A 19,178-nucleotide genomic window follows, 5' to 3' on the forward strand; every position below is an offset into this window, starting at 1 on the left:
CCCACACCGTGACTCACAACCATCCTAAACCTACGGAGTCCAGTGCCCTCTTCTGGCCTTCTTGGCACCAGACGTGCATGTGAAACATATATACAAACATACAGGAAAAAACACCCATACACTTAATATAAAAATAATAAGTAAATCTTTAAAACTTCACATTATCTAGCATCATGCACAAAGCAATGGGGAGTGACCTCATCTCTTGCTTCCCTGACTTTCTTGCCAGGTGCTGGCCAATGTTCATGTGCAGCTGCCAACAGTTACAATTAAGTTGTTTCAAGCTCAAATAAAATAGAAGAATCGTTTCCTCTGCCTTACTGCCCACCCTGCCAATACCTCACAGTCACGTGTGGCCAGTAGCTGCACAAGGCACCAGGCAGATAGAGAACACTCTCATCACTGTAGAAAGTTCTATCGGACCCTTCGGTTCCTGCTGTCCTCAGACAGAGCAAGTTTGATCCTGCCTCTTGTTTTTGCATTGTTCTCTCCCTACCTGAAGTGCCGTTGCCATCTCTTCTCATGGTCAGGTCCTTCCCAGCCTCTAGACAGCAGCTTAAATACCACTTCCTCAGAGAGGCCTTCCCTAGGTACTCAAGCTAAAGAAGCCATCCACCCACTCCCAATCCCCTGTTCATGGAACTCTCCAGATCACTCGTCACCAGCTAATGCTTTCCTTGTTTATTTGTGTTAGCCTGCTAGTTGCCTAACTCTACCACGCCGCCACGCTGTTCCGCCCCAGAGAATACTTAGGAGATGAGGGAGCTGGCTGATCTTACTCACCCTGCATGTAGCTCCTCATTCCTGCACCTGCAGTGCCGACTTCCCAGCAAGCTCTATCAGTGAGCATCCATGAAGTGTTCGACCTGAGCGGTGCTCACACTCTCTCAGATCTCTCACCTCACGCCTCTGCTCCCCTTTTCTCATTGTCCTTGCTATCACTTAGTCTGGTGGCAGCCAGGAAGGCAGACCATTCTACCCTTTCACCTCAGTCCACACTGCCAACACCAGCAGATCACTCCTGGTCATTTTCCTCTTGGCCAATCAGGGTTTTTTGCCCCTAGTTCTGGTTCCAGATAGCGTCTAAGTGCCCAGAGGTGGCATGCTTACCTCTGGAGGCCTCTTCCTCTGCTCAGAGCCTTGGCCCTGCTTCTGTGTGTGGAAGCCACACCTTCTCAGGCCTGGCAGGTGTGGCTCAGGTAGTAGCTTTTCTGCAGGCACAAGCCCCTCCTCAGTTCTCCCCAGCCCTCACTTCCTGTCTGCAGCCTGGGGTTCACACTTCTTCACCTCCCTCTGCAGGCACACAGGTAATCTCAGATCACACCTCAGGCTGCAACAGTTCTTAAACCTTCAAACTTCTCTGAAGATCAGTCTCCTGGGAAATCAGGGAAGCACTCACGGGTCCAGAAACACAGGAAGTGATGCTCAGAGTCCTGTCTGGGACATTTCCACATCTCCCCCCTCCCTTCCACCCAGGTGACTTTGACACACAGCAAATTTAAGATCCACTGTTCTAAAACACCAGGTCATTCACATGAGCAGCCAAGTGCTGCCGTCCGAGTTCACTGGCCCAGTACACTCACCACCTAAGACAAAATTGTTCTTATAAAATAATAAAGAAAAAGACCCCAGATGTAGTCATTTTCTTTTCTGAGACAGGGTATCATGTAGGTTAGGATGTCCTCTCAAACTCACTAGAGAGCCAAGAAACCCCCTTGAACCTACGATCCCACCTCCACCTCCTAAGTGCTGGGATTATAGATGTACATCCTGACCCCCAGCTTGATTCACAGTTTCCTAACCAGAACCTTATATGGCAGAAAAGACTTTCTTTTTTGTGACTATATTTTATTTTATTTTATTTTATTTTAATTTTTTAAAAGACTTTCAAAGGGTGTGTTAAGTCAGGGATTCTGAGACGGAGAGTTACATGGAATAGTTCCAGGAAGTTCTTAAATGCAAGCGAAAGAGTCTTAAGAAGGCCTGGGAGGCGTTACAGAGGCAGAGTGCTTGCCTAGCACCTAGGAAGTCCCAGGTTCAAACCTAAGCACCACCACTAAACAAAAAGGCCCTTCTAACAGGAAGACAAAGCTCTGAGAGGAAAGAACACAGGAAATGGCAGGAAAAGACACATGATGAGGAATCACGAATTGAGCAAGATGGAAAAGAAAGGAATGTTCTCAGAGCCTCACGATGAACCAGCCCTGGCCACGCCCTGGTTTTAACCTTGTAAGAGCCATTTCAGACTTCAGATCTTCCAAATTGTAAGTGGAGAAATGTGTTGCTTAAGCCACTAAGTTGATGGCCTTTCTATGGGAATTTACATAGCTCCTCTTTTTTTTTTTTATGCTTTTGTTTTTGTTTGTTTGGGAGGGCACATGTGCCAATGGATATGTGTAGAGGCAGAAGTTCAGACTGTCTTCAGCTACATAAGAGTTTGAGGCCAGCCTGGGCTACATGAGACCCCTTTTTAATTAATTAATTAATTAATTAATTAATTTTATTTCCCTTTTTTGGAGGACAAGATCTCACTATGTAACCCTAGCTGTACTGCAACTCCCTATGTAAGTTAGGCTGGCCCTGAGTTAACAGAGATGCACCAGCCTCCAACTCTTACGTGTTGGGTTAAAGACATGTGTATTCCACCATACTTGGCCCCACTAAAAGGCTTTTACTGTCCTATTCTTGTCCTTAAAAGTGTATACCTTGGAGCTGGGCTATATCTGATATGGCTACTGCTATTTAAATCTAAGTTAATCCAAATTAAATAAATGTAATGACCCCTTTCCTCGGTTCCTTTTACCACATCCCCAGTGTGACCAAGCACATGGTAGTGATACAAACAGAAGGTTTCTGTTGCCACAGGAAGCTCTTCTGGGCTGTGCCGGCTTAAGGCATCTCTCTAGCATTCCAGGCTCTAGCTCTACCTCCAGCCCCATGACTAGAAAGACTTAAGAGGACAGAAATGATGCCACCACACCCAAATCCACCCTGGAATTCATTCTTGAGCACGTGTCCCTAGGAATGGAGTCAAGTGGCATTTGCCAGAGTATGACTTTTACTGAAAACCCTGGATCCTTGGCGGGTGAGAAGCCGAACACACAGCGTGAATGTGATAAGCAGAGATGTTCGGGTGTGGGTGTACAGATGGAGATTAGACTAGAAAGGAAGTAGGGAAGATAAGAGGAGCTGCACATAGGAAATGAAGCCTGCTGACGTTATCACAAATCATAAATGCAAATGCTTAAAAGGGCCTCCCCTGGGGCCAGGCAGCATGTGAGACTATCCACTGACCTACAGAGGGGTTCATCAAGTCTGCAAAAGACTACAGGATAGAGGGTCCTCTGAGAGTCCCTAGGAGCCAACTGAATCAAGCCAAGACCCATGAAAGGCAGGAACAGTTTTAGAGAGGCAGGACAGAGGAACTGTGCAAGAAGCAAAGCCAAGCTTCTGCAAACAGTTTTTGAAACCTGAAAATTCATTATGTCTGCAAGGCTGTGGGGGGAAAGGGCCTTCCCACAGATTAAGGATACATTGTCCATTAGATTTGTCTTACTAGAGACAAGGACCCTTCCAAGATACTCAGTCGGATGTGGATGCATGGGCGGACGGATGGATGGATGGATGGATGGATGGACGGACAGGGTTATCCAAAGCTGGTGCTGGAGAGTGATTAGAGGCAACTTCCTTCTCTGTCCAGGAAACAGGTGGTCAAAGCATTGAACAGACACTTGGTAGCTAAACTCCAGGACACACTGTATAATTTCAAAACTGCAGTATCCAGGTGGAATGGTGGCACATGCCTATTTTCTCAGCAGTAGTGGAGGCTGGAGGACCGGGAGTTGGAAGCTAGCCTCAGCTACAAAGTGAGCTGGATGAGCTTAGCTTGCCTAGCATGCACAAGACCCTGGGTTTGGTTCCCCAAACATGCAAATAACATAGAATCATCACGGTTGCAGTGTAGAGGCAAAACCCATGTTAAGGATACAGACACCTGAGCTAAAGGGAAGGAAGAAACACAGACATTTACAAATGCTTACACTATGGGTGGACATTCCTACAAGAGATCAGTGACTTGATTCCAGCAAGATGACTCATCAAGTAAAGGCCCTCGCCTCCAACACTGATGAGCAGAGCTTGATACTCAGGGCCTACATGGTGGAAGGAGAGGAGCTAGTCTGTCATTGGTCCACTGTCCTCTACTTGAACACCAGGGCAAGGGTGGGAACCCTCCCTCCCTGCCACCACACACATGCACAAAGTAACTAAATAACATAATTTTAAATGGAAAATGGCAATACATGCCTTTAATCCCAACCCTCAGGAGGCAGAGACAAGCAGATCTCCATGGGTTCAAGGCCAGACTGGTCTTCATAGCAGTTTCAGGACAGCCAGAGTTACATAAGGAGATCCTATCTCAGAGAGAGAGGGGGGGGGAGGGGGGAGGGGGAGGGGGAGAGAAAGAGAGAAATGAAATATTTGGGCTGGTAAGGGGAGAACAAAAAGATGACTCAGTTGTTGAGAGGCCTGGCTGTGCTTGCAGAGGACCTGGGTTCTGTTTCCAGCACTCACAACCATGCTAACTACAGTTCAAACAGATCTAGTGCCCTCTTGTGGCTTCCATGGACATCACGCACATTTGCTGACAACAAAATAAAAAAAATATATTTAAAAAAACAAAACAAAACAAAACAAAAAACTTGAAGAAGGACGGGAAAGATGGCTCAACAGTTAAGAGCACTTGCTGCTCTTCCAGAGGCCCTGAGTTCAATTTTTAGCGCCCATCTAAGGACAGCTCAAACCCTCCTGTAACTTCTGTTCCAAGTAATCCTAATGCTCTCTTCTGACCTCTACATGCATGCATGTGTGCGCACACACACAGTCATAAAATTCTTTAAGTAAATGTTTTTAACTTTAAAATAAAAAAATTAAAGAAACCAATATCTCGTTTGGTGTCTGGGAGGAAATTGACAAGGTAGGGACAAGGGTTGCAGGGTAAACAACGGTCACTCAATAGTTTTTGATTCTTTTTCAAGCAAATATTACTGTTCAATACATATAACATTAAGCTGGATATAGTAGCCTGTACCTGTAGTCCTGGCACCGTAGAGCGTGGACCGAGGCAGGAAGAGTGCCATGAACTCAGGGCAGCCTGAACTGTATAATATACTTCAGGTAAGCCTGGGCTACAGAGGGAGACCCTGTCACAAAACACCAAACAATGACAAAGAGTGCAAAATTAACAGAAGTATAGTTAGCTCTTGATTTGCACTGTTTTGATCTATCTATCTATCTATCTATCTATCTATCTATCTATCTATCATCTATCGATCTGTTATCTATTTTTATCTCTATCTCATGATCTATTCATACAGTGTATGTGGTGCTGTATATCGAATAGAAACTGCATCCAGAGACTTTTCACCTTGATCTTTTCCTGGGCTGCTAGTAATGTGTACTTTGATCTCTCTCATGCTGGGGAGTAGCAGTGGGTGGTAGCTCCCTGTCACTGCTGCAATTTCAAGAGGAAATTACAGAGCCTCTATAGTATAACAGATCTGTTGATGGTAGGTGTAACTCAGGTGAGGGCTCTCCTGATATGTTTCCCCCCTAATGATCTTTCCAGTGTAGGCTAAGTTTCTAAGGGCTGAACCCCCTTTCAGGGGCGAGAACCATCAGGAGACTTCTGCACCTGTGTTTATGAACTGAAGCCATGGATGCTGTTGTCTCATTGGAAAGGTGGTATCTGCACAAGACTCTGAGCCCCTAGGGTGCTCTGCAGACATAGGACTTCTGTCTCTGCTTAGGATGCCATTTCCTATCACCTGTGGCCCCTCAAGACAAGTTTCCTCAGTCAATCTGGGCTGTAGTTAAGTTTGGGAAATGACCATGGAATGTTTTCCCCCCAAGTTGGATGCAGCCTTGTGATCCTGTTTCTGATTTGGGTGCCACCACACTTCAGTCAGAAAAATAGACAGCCACCACTGAATGAGCTCCTGCTATCTTCTCACAGCAGGGAAGAGAATCAAAGTGAGTCCTCATGGCTGCCATGTGATAGTTGCTATGGACACTAGACACTAGCCTACATCAGATGGGGTTGTATCCAATTAGCCACCCCCACAACAACACCATAGCAACAACAGTAATATTATGCTTCTCAAAAGAAAAAAAAAGACACATGCGCGCGGGCGGGCACACACACACACACACACACAGTTGTGTGACACTTCTAAAGCCACAGAGATGGTATTTTCCACACCCTCCAACTGCCTGTCACTTGCTAACACTTGGCTTCTTCAGTAGGTAGTCACAAGCTTGAAGCAATTACACCCTTGTGAGATGTGTGCCCTTCAAGGGGAGGGAACTGACAGGAGAGTGGCAAGCAGCATCTTCCCTGGGCTCCTGCCTTGGAAGTGAGGAGGCCAGAGGAGCTGAGTCAGCTGCAGACCAGACAGGCTTGGGGAATAAAGCGCACTACCCTGTCTGTCTGTCTGTCTGTCTGTCTGTCTGTCTTCCTTCTCTGTGCCAGGCCCACACTGGGCACTTGGGTTTTGGTGGTGCTAGAAATGGGCTACCTACTAATCGCCAGACTTTGATGTGGAAAACATTAACCCAAATGGAAAGACATGAATCAAGGCCCAAGTTGACGGTTTGGAGAAAAACAGTGCTTCTCTGAGAGCAGGAGTTTAGGCTGTTGCACAAGAGCAAGCAGAGAGCTCTGTGAGTCAGCAGCCAGCAGAGGGGCGGGAGGGAGGGAGGGAGGAAGAAGGAGGGAGGGGAGCCATGTGGGAGTGGCCAGTGCACTAGAGGGCAAGAGTGGTGTAAAACCACAGTTGGAGGTTCATGCTTAAGCAAGAGGCTTCCTCAGCAGGCTGTGGGAGGGTGTTAGGGGGTGAGAAGAGCTTGTCCCCCAACATGGGAGGTATTTACAAACCTATTCCTCCCAGAAGAGACAACCACTCAGCCCGCAACTGGTCCCCACTTACATCTGCAGCGATGTCCCTGGAAGCCTGTCTTTCTTGGGTCCTCCTTGGCCCTGTGCTCAGGACTCTAGTAGAGGCACACACTGTGAACACACAAGTCGTATCCCACATTCTAGTCCATTCTCAGGGCACTTTTTCATTATTTTCTTTCCTTCTTGTTCCACAGACCACATCTTCCACTCAGACTATGCTCAGGACAGACTGCTGGAGGTCCTCTGTCACTCATCCCTGGGGGAAACCCCACATCGCTCCCACCATCTTACTCCACTTACTCCAAATCCTCACCTCCTGCACTGGCTCTGAGTCCCTGTTACAGCCATGGAGCCAGGCTGCTCCTGGCTTTGGCTGAGGGGAGAAGGGGCTCCCCAGTGGATAATTCAGCTGGGAGAAGATGTGAGGTGACAAGATTTCTTAAGCCTGGGGGCTCTGGAAATCATAGGTGCCCTGCAAACGGCAGTGGGTCCCTCTCTCCTTTACCTGATAAACCGAGGCTGGGTCGGAGATCAGCTGGGCCCCTTAGAGTCTGACAGTGATCACTTGCTTATAAGAATGACACAAAGCAAAACAATCCTTCATCTAATCCCCGGAGCATGCGGTCCAAGACCTGCACAGATAGTACTGAATGCCTTTATATGCCATTATCTTTCCATATCTATAGAGGATAAAGGCCAGGATCCCCCACGGCAGCCATGACCTGCAGATGCTCATGCTCAAGTTCCAACACACACACACACACACACACACACACACACACACACACACACACACACACACACACATACCACCACCACCACCACCACACTCTCAAATGGTTTAATTTTGTTATTTTGTATGTTTGGGTATTTTTCCCTGTAAGTACTGTACTGTAGGGGTGCTGTGTCCCTGGAGGCTGGAAGGGGGTGCTGGAGTCACAGCCAGTTGTGAGTGAACTGTCATGTAGGTGCTGAAGATCAAACCCCAGGTCCTCTGCAAGAACAGTGAGTGCTCTTAACTGCGGAGGCAACGTCCCAGCCTCGAGAGAGTGTCTTCTGTAAAGTGAAATAGATTTTGTAGAAAACCCACACAATCTCCTCTTGTGCTTCATTTTAAAATTAACTTGTTTACTCTGTGTGTGAGCTTGAGCGCGCGCACACACACACACACACACACACACACACACACACACATGCTCACACCCAGAGCAGAGAACAACTTTCAGATCTGGTTCTCTCCTTCCACCCTGTGGCTGGCTTGGCAGCAGGCTCCTTTCCTTGCTGAGCCATCCTGACAGCCCTTCCTGTGCATTCTAAATCATCTCTAGATCACTTATGATACCTAACACCATGTAAATGCTGAAAAAAATTGTTATACTGTGTTATTATGGAACATTGACAAGGAAAACAGTGTTCATTACATTTTTGATTGTCTTTTGGGCTATGTTTGCCTCAGCTTTTCCTCTGCTGGCACCAGAGCCACCAGAATGTCCAAAGCATAAGTGTGACATGATTGGAAACATTGCTTAAAAAGAACAGACCGGGGCAGGCAGGCACAGTGGTTCATGTCTTCACTCCCAGCATGCATAGGTCAGAGGGAGAGAGAGAGAAAGAGAGAGAGAGAGAGAGAGAGAGAGAGAGAGAGAGAGAGAGAGAGAGAGAGAGAGAGAGAGAGAGAGGCAGAAAGAAAGAGGCAAGGGGGAGGGCTTGCAGAGAGGCAGAGTGAGAGGAAGAGTGAGAGGCAGAGTGAGAGGCAGAGTGAGAGGCAGAGGCAGAGGCAGAGGCAGAGGCAGAGGCAGAGGCAGAGGCAGGTTGATCTCTGTGAGTTCATGACCAGCCTGTTCTACATAAACAATTCCTAGCCAGTCAGGGCTACACAGTGAGAGCCTGTCTCAAGAAGAAAAAGTAAGTAAATAAAAAGAAGTGATTGGGAACAGGCAAGGCAGTTAGAAAGTGACTGTACTAGAGCTAGGCCTTCAGATTGGTGGCCCCAGCTCTGATCAACAGTATGCAGAAGGTTTGGGGGAATAGGGGTTGTTAAAATGGTAGAAATTCAAAATCAATTTTGCAGGAAGAGGCCCCAACCTGTTTCCAAAATACATGTGTGGAGAGAGAAAGAGGAAGGGAGGAAGAGAGGAAGAAAGAGAGAAAGGAGTCAAGGATTTTTGAGGGCTTGCACTGAAACAGTTGTGAAGACACATCTATCATTCTCTGACCTCAGGAATCCTAGTTTGGGGCAGGTTGTGTGGGAATGCCAAGAGCACATCTGGATGCACACATCAGGATAGGATGCAGGGCTCTAGGCAGAGCACCCGAGTCTGCCCTCTACCAAGAGGGCAACAGGAAGTACCAGATGCAGTGACCACCCAGATGAGGCCTGGGAGCTTCATCCTAGTTGCCAGACAAGACAATGGAGACTGAATAAACAGGGATTTCGTCTGCACCCTGGATTTCTCAATCAGGCATTTTTCCACTTGTCCCAGCCTACAGGGTGGGAACCAGTGTGGGGGCAGGGCTGGAGAAAGCAGCCCAACCACAGACTCCAAAATCCTGGCTGCAAACAGCCCTACTCACTCACTACCTGTCAGCTTCCCTGGCCTTCCCTAGAGGCCCTCAGAACCCTGCCAAAAGGTTCCAGAAAGCCCTCCAGTTGTCTCTGAGCTGTCATGAGGGATTGGGGTGGTCCAGCCTGAGGGCCAAGTAAGTCCAGAGCACAATGCAGGGCCAAGGTGGGCACCTCCCTGGGAAGTGGCTCCTCCCTTCTTGCTAGAAACCAGCATAACAGCATGTTTAAGGGCCTCTCGGGGACTGATGGCACCAGCCAAGTGTTGCCTGGCCCATTTCCTCCATGAATCATATATCAAGTACAAGGCCCTGTTTCCAGATATTTCTGGCCCATCCATGGACAGGAGAGAAAAGGGAACATGCGTCTGCCTTCCAGGAACATAGGTTCCAGTAGGATGCAGGGATGTTACTCATAATACACAAGTAAAATATAAAGAATCTTAAAAGGAAGGGGAAGGGAAGGGAAGGGAAGGGAAGGGAAGGGAAGGGAAGGGAAGGGAAGGGAAGGGAAGGGAAGGGAAGGGAAGGGAAGGGAAGGGAAGGGAAGGGAAGGAAGGGAAGGGACAAATCAGAGCCACCAACAGCTTGTTAGGGCTCTCTTCTCACCAAGGTGACATCCTAATTGGAAGATAATGAACTGTGGGAGGTTCATCCTAAGATTATTACAAGCCTGGCCATCACACAGAGCCATGGAGCACACAGAAACAGTACCCCAGGCTAGCTGACTCCTGAGTCCTAGGTCCACATTGGCTCCAACCTCTTTCCAACTAACACTGCCATCTGAGTTAGTACCTACTCTCGTCCCAGCTACCAGACAAAACCATACTGCAGTGGTTTCTCTGGAAGAATTTGGGGTACCTCCTTACCCCTTGCTAGGCCACTGTCCCAGAAGGCACTGCTTTTAGGGCCATGTTAACTCACTTCACCATTCCATGTGATAGAACCAGTACTATCTCGAGAAGAACTGAGCCCAGTATTAAGTGAGCCCTAGTGGCTGCCATCGCCAACAGGTGCTGGTGGGATTCCTGTTAGAAGGGCTTTGACTCTCCTTGTTTCTGTGCCTCCACCCAAAGCCACAGCCTGAAGAGGATGTCACACCTGGGTACATGGAAGATCAGTCTGGGTTACAAAAGCTCAGGCCTCTGACCACAAGCCAGTACTGTCACTTTACAAACATTTAGCCACCTTCCTGGGGCTGCTAATGAGCAGAGCTCAAAGAACTTCCTGTTAGGAGCAAAACCAAGGATTCTGTTGTTGAAGGCCCATGATGGTCTCCCAGATCGTAACCTTTCTACCTCCCTTTATTGTACATGCAGCTATGAGCCAGCTGAAATAGTGCCGGGTCCCAGGTGCCAGGAGAAGACACAGCTACCAACAACAGAGAGGTCACCAAGAACTATTTCAGACACCATCCACTAGAAACTCTTCTAGTTGTCTCCCTTGATGAATTTCAGGGTCTTGAGAGTTGCCATAATGAGTCAAGGAAGAAGGGGCACTATTGTTTTCCCCTAACACTCCAAAAGCTGAGCTTCCAAATAGTCCTGTCAGACCCAGGTTCAATGCTACTCTAGGACTAAGCAACAGCCCAAGAGGTTCATTTTCAAATGCATGGAATCACCATGTGCTGGCTGGGGGTGGGAGGGGGCTCAGGGAGGATGATGTCATAGGGTGAGGACAAGTGCCTGGGTGACAAGCAGGGACATGCTGCAGAGGCCAAACACCAGGACTTTCGTTGCTTTAGGACAAAAAGCTCCCGTGGTGACTAACCCAGTCCCTTAAAGCCCAACCTGGGCCAGCTAGATGGCTCAGCAGGTAAGAATGCTTGCTTCCAAGTCTGATGATCTGAGTTCAGTCCCCAGGACCACACACACACACACACACACACACACACACACACACACACACACACTGTGGCATGCACATACACGTACACAAAGTATATTTAAAAACCACAAACAAAATAAACAAAAATTACATCCTTCTCTTCCCCCAAGACCAAACAGCCCATCCACGAGGTCAGAGACCCAGCATGTCCCCACACCATTACCATGGGAGCCAAGTTTGGATGTGAGTTTTGGTGGGGATAGTCCTATCTAACCAGCAGAGTGCAGAAGGACAACCTTAACATACAGGCAGGAGGGTGGTTCAGCAGTTAAGCATGTGTGCACTCTCTCAGAGGACCCCAGTTCAGTTCCTAGGAAATGCCCATGTCACTGGGCTCCCCACAACTGTCTGTAACTCAGACTCCATCGGAACCCAGTACCTCTGTACTCCTCAGGCACCTGCATATGTACACATCAAAAATTAAATACAGTCTTTAAGAGAAAAACAACTTGGGCTCTAAGAACTAACTTATAAACCCTGGCTTTACCATTTGCTCATGGATAACAGATGGGGAGATCATTTGGCATCTCTGTGACTCAGTTTCCCCACATGTAAAATGAATTACAGTCACAAGCCTGTTTGGGGATTACATGAGAAAATATAAGCCAGGTATTTTCAACAATGCTTGGAAATTACTAGGAACTAGATGAATGTCATTATTCAATATTTCTGAACAGACAGATGTAACATAAAACCATCTTCCCACATGTGAGATGTATGTCCACTAATGGGTTGGCAAGTATAAGTTGAGGTGAGAGGAGCTAGCCTCAGACCTCTCCATTTTGCATCAACATCTCTTGTATCCAACGTCATTCCTCCCCACCGAGTCTCAGAAATACAGAAGGTTCCCAGTGCCCCCATTCAGAATGTGGTATTCTATGCCACCCAACTTACCTCAAAAACCCCTAAATGCCCTCATGGGAGAGTGTTTGCGCAGTCCTGTAGCTGCCTAGAACCTCTCAGGCTCCTATCACAGAGTATTCAAAAGCACAAGGCACCACTCACCAGTGGGGCAGAGACATGGTCCAGAAGATGACCTTGCAACTGCCACTCCAAAAACCACCCGACAAAGCTCTATATTCAAGGTGGAGTGGACACCATAGCCCTTAGGTAGCAGGAGGGCAGGCAGGCAGGCAGGCAGGAAGGGAGAGGGCAACAGAAACATGAGTTCTCAGCTGTACAGTGTCCAGAATCCCATCAGGCATCCCCTTCGCACTGCAAAAACTGGCCCAGGGCCATGCCTAGCCCAGCCAGGGGGATGGGCCATCGGCCAGGGGATGGTACCTCACAGACTCCTAAGACCTTAAAGGCACTCACATGCATCCTTCCCTGTCTCTGAAGGCTTACAAATGGTGCTTTCTTCCTTTGTGGAAAGGTACCCAGTGCCCAAGCCTGCTCTTTCTAGAATCCTTCTTTTACCAGGCACACATTTACTGAGATAATGTCAACTCGAGATACTGTCCCAAACACTAATGTGAGTGGGGTCTTGTGCAAAGGATATTCAGAATCACAGGAGTCTTCCCAAACACAGTGAGGGGGTCACAGGGACCCAAACTGTGACTCCTGTCAGAAGGTAGCCTCAACCCTGGCCTTGGGGCTCATGCTGAGGCAGTGACTGTCATACGAGGATGAGAGAGGGTTCTAGGGCCAAGGAGAAGATCCCAGAGGGCAACCATAGCCGTTCAACACAGAGCCACGTTTGCTTCTCTGGAGCCTTAGCGTCTGCACTGATCAACTCAAAAGCCCATCTCGCGTGGTTGCAAAACGAACAGAAATCTGGTGGTTGAGTTCCTTTAAGGTAAGCTGGGAGATAAACAAATAACGTGATGATATCTCTTTATTTGATACCTGTGGACGTCAACCTGCCAACCTGTCTGGCCTTGAGAAGCATTTGGGGATGTAGTAGGACTTTGCCTAGACCCATGTACCAGAATCCCTTAGATAAATGCTGCAACAGGGACTTCTGGAGTCTGCTCCAGGATTTGGAGTAGGTGGTTATGGGTGGGCCTGAGACCATATAACACCAGCCAGTGAGTTTCCAGGAGGGGCTGGTGCAGTCTGTCTGGGAAATGCACTTTGAGAAGCAAATGCTATGAGGTCTTAAGGCTAGAGCGCGTGCTAAAGACCACCTGGGATGGCCCTGCGGAGAAGCAAGGAGCACTGCAAGAATGCTATCTGTTTTTCCGTTGCTGTCTGGTTTGTCTTGAGCTTGTTAGGCTGACGATCAAACCCAGACAGTCTCATGTACACTAAGCAAATATAATACCATTGAACCATACCGCCAGTCCCACTCAGCTCTGGCCTGATTAATAGCATCTTGGGTTTTTGGTATCTGGAAGACTCCAGATGTTCCACATCCTCAGACCCAGGCAGGGCTAAAGGTGGGGGCCCCAGGACTTTGTTTATCACATTTGCCTTTTCTAATCTCCACAGAGTCCTGCACCATCCTTTGAGGTTACAGTAAAAGGCTTTAGGGGTCCCCAGCTACTTAGCAGCCTTTACTACCCAGCCTCCAGATTTTGCTAATGTATGCTATCCTTCTCAAGCATGTTTCCCTTCCACCCTTCCAGAAGCATGGCTAAACCCTGGGTTCATCAAAGCTGGTAACAGGAGGGACACTGCAGAGCCCTGGACCAGATACTATACAGACAAGTTCCTCCATCTTGGGCAGAGCCTGGTCATGGTGGGTTCCTGGGGCCTGCACAGGCATATACACTGAACCCACTGTCCTAACCACACAATGCACAAGAGGCCGGCAGGGCAGGCAGCCAGGGCCCACTCATGCCAGTACCATCTGGGAGCCCTTGCCAGGCCTCGAAGGGCCGGCTGAAGAAGCTGGACTCTGTCCTGGGGCACAGTTGGGCTCTATTCTTATGTCAAGGGGGGAATGTATGACTCTCCTTGGAGTGAATGGGGGCCCCTGGTAAGGCGGAGGAGGAAACAGAGCCATCACTGTGCCCCAAGAGGGCTCCCCACGCGGCTCCCGGCTCCAACCAGCCCCTCGTGGTGGGGCCTTGCACAAGCCTCCAACAAGAAAAGGCCAAGCTAAAGGCAGACAGGGAAATGGACAGTCCACAGCCCAGTACAGGAATCCCAGATCCTACGGCCAGACCTGAATCAGAAAGGCTGGACCAGAAACTTGCACCCAGGCACTCAATGAGACCTAGGAGGGTAGGGTTCCAAGGGACAGTACAGCATCCATGACACAATGCCCTGCCTGTTGCTAACATGGGTGCACCCAAAGACTCAGTCCTGTAGGGTGGAACACAGCTCATGCTAAGAGTAGGTAGCACACACTAGCAGAAGCTAGTATGGAAGGCTGCTGAGAAGCCAAGGACCCTGACAGCCTTTTCCTGCACCCCTCCCCAAAGGCTCCCAGATTTCTAATGCATGTCTTACATGAGCACAAGTCCCCACGGGCAGGGACTGTGTCTCCTGCCTCCCATCGCATCCCTTCTACAGGCGGCAACAGCATCACTAAATGTCTGTGGTCTGAAAGAGCCTGTCTTGACAAGCAAACAAGGTATCAGGCGTTGTATCAGACCACAGCTTGGCCTGACCTTTCTAGAGAGCAGCAGGGCAATGTTGGTACAACCACTTACGGGAACCTCAGGCAGAAAGACAGACAACAGCGTGGAGAATGTCGTTTCTGTTGATTTTAATGGAAAAAAGAATTTTAAAAAGGAAGCAACCTCAGTATACATTGCTAGGGGGATTTAAGTAGTAATTTGTTGAAATATGAACAAGTAGTAAACATTCGAAGCAGCTGAAAATTCATTTGTTGATAGAAATATACTCCCCTCCCCATCTGCTCTAACCATCTACAAAGTCTCTCTCTGTAGCCCAGGCTGGCTCAAACCTATGATATTCCTGCCTTGATCTTCTAAGGATTACAGATGTGTGTCACCACACACCTAGTTTGATATAAATATGCTTAAAGAATATTGATAAGGAAATGGGGAGGTAGATGGCTCAGCAGTCAAGAGCACTGGCTGCTTTTCCAGAAGACCTGGGTTCAGTTCCCAGTATCTACGTGGTGGCCCACAATAGTCTGTAACTCCCATTACAAGGGCTCGGTCACCCTCTTCTGGCATCTGTGAGTACTGCACACACAAGGTACAGATAAACGTCTAGGCAAAACACCCATACATACACATAAAATAAAAATAAGCAAATCTTTTAAAACAATAAACATTTAAAATGAATGTTAAATTGAAAAGCATGTTGCACAGTGGTGTGTATATTAAGAGAGGGAGAAAGCAGAAGCCTGAAAGGGAGGGGGGAGGTGAACTACGAGGCAGTGGAGGAGTGGGGAGGCCTGGGCGGTACTGGGAATGAGGACAGGGAGTAAGGAGGCCAACTGAGCGGGGAGCCCATGAAGGCGTTTGACTAAGTCCCATAGCCTCCCCCTGGATTAGCCTTAAAGAACTGTGAAAACATCCGGAAAATATTTAGTTAGTAAATCTCTCAGCAGCCCCTCCACCCTGTTTTGTTTATTAACACTTTCCTTCACTCTCAGCCCTCACATGCCCAGTCCTATCACAGGCTCAGGAACCCACAGAACTAGAGACAACCAGATAGGGCCGTACTGGGTGAGCTCGGTCTGTGGTGGGCGCAGCGCCCATCAGAGCTAACCTCTCCTCTCATCTCAGAGCAGCCTCTGAATATGCAGGGGCTGGATGGCGGTGCTGTTCCAATTGCTTAAACATCTCATAGCCATCATGGAAAGACCCAGGGTCTCAGGAAAAAGCAAGAGTTAAAGGGCCTTTTGGGAGGAAGAGGAGAAGCCACTTTGCAGATTGTGTGGTAGGGCGAGTCTTTTCTCCAACGGCTCCCTTCTTCTGGAACTCCTTGGAGTTCTCAGAGTGGACACACTTGAATATTGAATGAATGGAGGAGTATGTGAGGGAGAGTACTCACATGTGCACAAGTGTTGGGTACACACACACACACACACACTGAAGATCTCGTGTTTCTGAGAAATCTCCAAAATTCAGGGAAGCAACTGCCCTGTTTGGGAGTTGAGCCAATCCCAATGTGAAGAGAAAAGGAATATACCGTAAAACTACCAGGCTAGGATTCTAGTTTCCACAAATTGCAGGACAGCTACACAATAGGTTATGAGTTCAAATCCCAGCTCTGGTACTTGAGCTATATGACCTTCTATAGTCTATTTCCTCACTTGGAGAATCCTGTATAGTTGCAGGGAGACAGTGCTAGGAAATTGGAACCTATAACCCCAGGAATGAGTGCAGATTATGTAATAGATTTTCCACTAATTTTTTATGTGCTTAGGATTTAATTTCTAATCTATTAAGACTAAAACCTAAAGGCTGGACAGATACAGCCCACTGGAGCAAGTGTGTTGATTTGAACTGACTGACTACATTTCAAAACTGGGAAATTTCAAGATTCCAGTCTGGCACACGTTTTTGAAAACTGTCTAGCGCTGTTTGGAATGATACCCAGTTTCTGGGGTCTTAGGTGCCTGCTAGGCCCTGGCACTTGCGCCTCTAAACCCACTGAAGATGATTTAACTTTCTGGGGTGGTCAGCATCAGCTTTGCTCTGAACGATAAAGAGAGTGATTTGGGGAACCCTAAAGGAGACTCACCAGTAACCCCATCAGTCCCTCTTCAAATGCCCACCAACTTGTCTTGGAGTCCCTTGATTTCCCGGCACTACTGTGCCTCTCTCTTACACACAGCCAGCTGCATGAACCTGAGTCCAACATAGACAAGGAGGCATGGCTGCAGCTACGCTGGCCAGTATCAGAACCATGTGCTTTTTGGACTGGTCTCACAGGCTGAGCGATTCCACAGAAGGCTCAGTTTTTCTCTGCCCTGATGGATGTCAGCATTCAAATCCCACCCAGCAACCATGAAGGATTCTAGGTGTGCACTCCCCAAGGGACACACTCTGGGCACAGCCAGGGTGGAAATGCACGAATGCCCTTTGAGAACTTTGATCTTGTTGACATGAATTTGAACCAGGGGAATAAAGGTTAGTGTGGGGTTTTCTCTGGATTCTAGGGTAACGATGAGAAAGCAGAGGTACTAGGTTTCCTTCCAAGAAGCAAACTGAAGGAGATCTAGCCCTTGAATTCCCAAGCCTGGGCCAGTTCCCAGCAGGCTGTGTGTAACACGCTGTTACCTCTTAACCTCTTCCCCCTTCCCCCCCTCCCACCCCTTCAGCTCCTCCCTGCAGATGCTGATTCAACAGTAGAACCCTCACAGAGATCTGAGCAAATTCCATGACCACCTCTTGGGCCACATAAGTTCTCTGCAGAGTACAGGCAAACACTGAGTCAGACATGTAAACATCTGGGGCTTGACTAAATCTTCTGCTCTCTGGGTCAGTTGGGTGGACTCTGAACTGGACCAGTGAAAGATTCAGGTCCAGTTTCCAGGGAACCTGGCCAGGTCTGGGACTCAGGTCCTTGACCCTGTCTTGGACCAGGCTGAGTCATAGAAGAAGCCAAGGCGGTTGGTGCAGCCTCACAGCCCACACCAACAGTCCCCGGGGCTGCTCCACACCCAGCCCACACGTGGGAGGCACAGGCCGAGATACTCCAGGACTCCATTCTGTGGTGGAGGAAACAGTTCCCTAATCCCTTCCTAAATCAAGTCCTTGCCCAGAGTCCAATGGCCACTGCTTGCTCTGCTGGGATGTTCTTGTGCTGACCTCCTGCTGTGGGAAGTCCTGAGTCAAGGGGGTAGGAGGACAGGGAAGAGGTGGCGAGGGGACACACAATTCCTTGCATGTACCGCCCCAGGGCCAGAGCACCCAGACTTGATTATCTCAGCTTTGATTTTTCAGCCCACACCCCATGGAATTCCAGAGCCAGCTGAAGCCAAGGGCCTCCCCCTTCCCCTTCACTGAGCCAGGAAACAAAACATGGTGTCTCCCTGCTTATATTTAATTTACAACACTTGTTCTTTGCCTGCATGCAGGGTTAATAAAAAATGTGAAGGCCTTTTTTAAAAAATCTCAAGCAGAGTGATATTGTAAACGGAAATGATGCTTGATTGATTCCTCCCTGCAGGTCAGCAGCTTTATCTGTCATCCTTTGATTTAAAAATACACAGGCACAGAAGTGTTAGCTTTAATGCAGAGACCATTCATTAGGGAAAGGATAGTGTCACCAGCAAAGGATGCTGGGACAATAGGTATCTACATGCAAAACCATGGAGCTGGACCCATTCCTCACACCGTTAGGCTCAAAACCCTAAGTGGCAGAGCTAAAACTACAAAATTCTCTAAAGGGGTTAGAAAGTCGGCCCAACTGTTAGCAGCACTTGCTGTTCTCTAAGTCTAGCCCCGGAGGACCCAATGCCCTCTACTGGTTTCTGCAGGCAATAGCATTCAGATGTACACAGACAGACAGACAGACAGACAGGCAGGCAGGCAGACAGAGAGGCAGGCAGGCAGGCAGGCAGGCACGCGAGCACACACACACACACACACACACACACACACACACGCACGCACTCACAAGCAGGCACACACGCCTGCATGCCCTAGAAGAAAATGCAGGCAAAAGTCTTTATGGCCAGGATTAAGCAATAGTCTCTCAGGACAACAGAAGTAGAATGGAACAAAGCCAATCCACTTTCCCCTAACTTAATAACCTTTATGCTCTAAAGGGCAAAAAGGAAAAGAAAAGTTTCATAAAGCATCTATCTGACAAAAGCATCTCTTTAAAAAAATGATTTATTGTGGGGCTGGTGAGATGGCTCAGTGGGTGAGAGCACTGACTGCTCTTCCGAAGGTCC

At 48.3% G+C, this 19,178-nt stretch overlaps 1 protein-coding gene across 2 annotated transcripts in view; it reads right to left on the reverse strand.

Annotated features, from left to right (window-relative positions):
• Gas7 (growth arrest specific 7) overlaps positions 1–19,178 on the reverse strand; it is a 240,601-nt gene that overhangs the window by 163,887 nt on the left and 57,536 nt on the right. The window contains exon 1 of one of the 2 annotated variants that reach the window (XM_085829912.1): positions 784–1,035. The exons of the other annotated variant lie outside the window; for it this stretch is intronic. The gene's annotated coding sequence lies outside the window, so the exon portion shown is untranslated. Of the gene's footprint in view, positions 1–783; positions 1,036–19,178 lie in introns of those variants that run through there. 2 annotated transcript variants of the gene reach the window in all.

Source organism: Mus caroli, unplaced genomic scaffold (genome assembly GCF_978045245.1).
Source record: "Mus caroli unplaced genomic scaffold, Mus_caroli_1 scaffold_13, whole genome shotgun sequence".
NCBI classification, from domain to species: domain Eukaryota; kingdom Metazoa; phylum Chordata; class Mammalia; order Rodentia; family Muridae; genus Mus; species Mus caroli.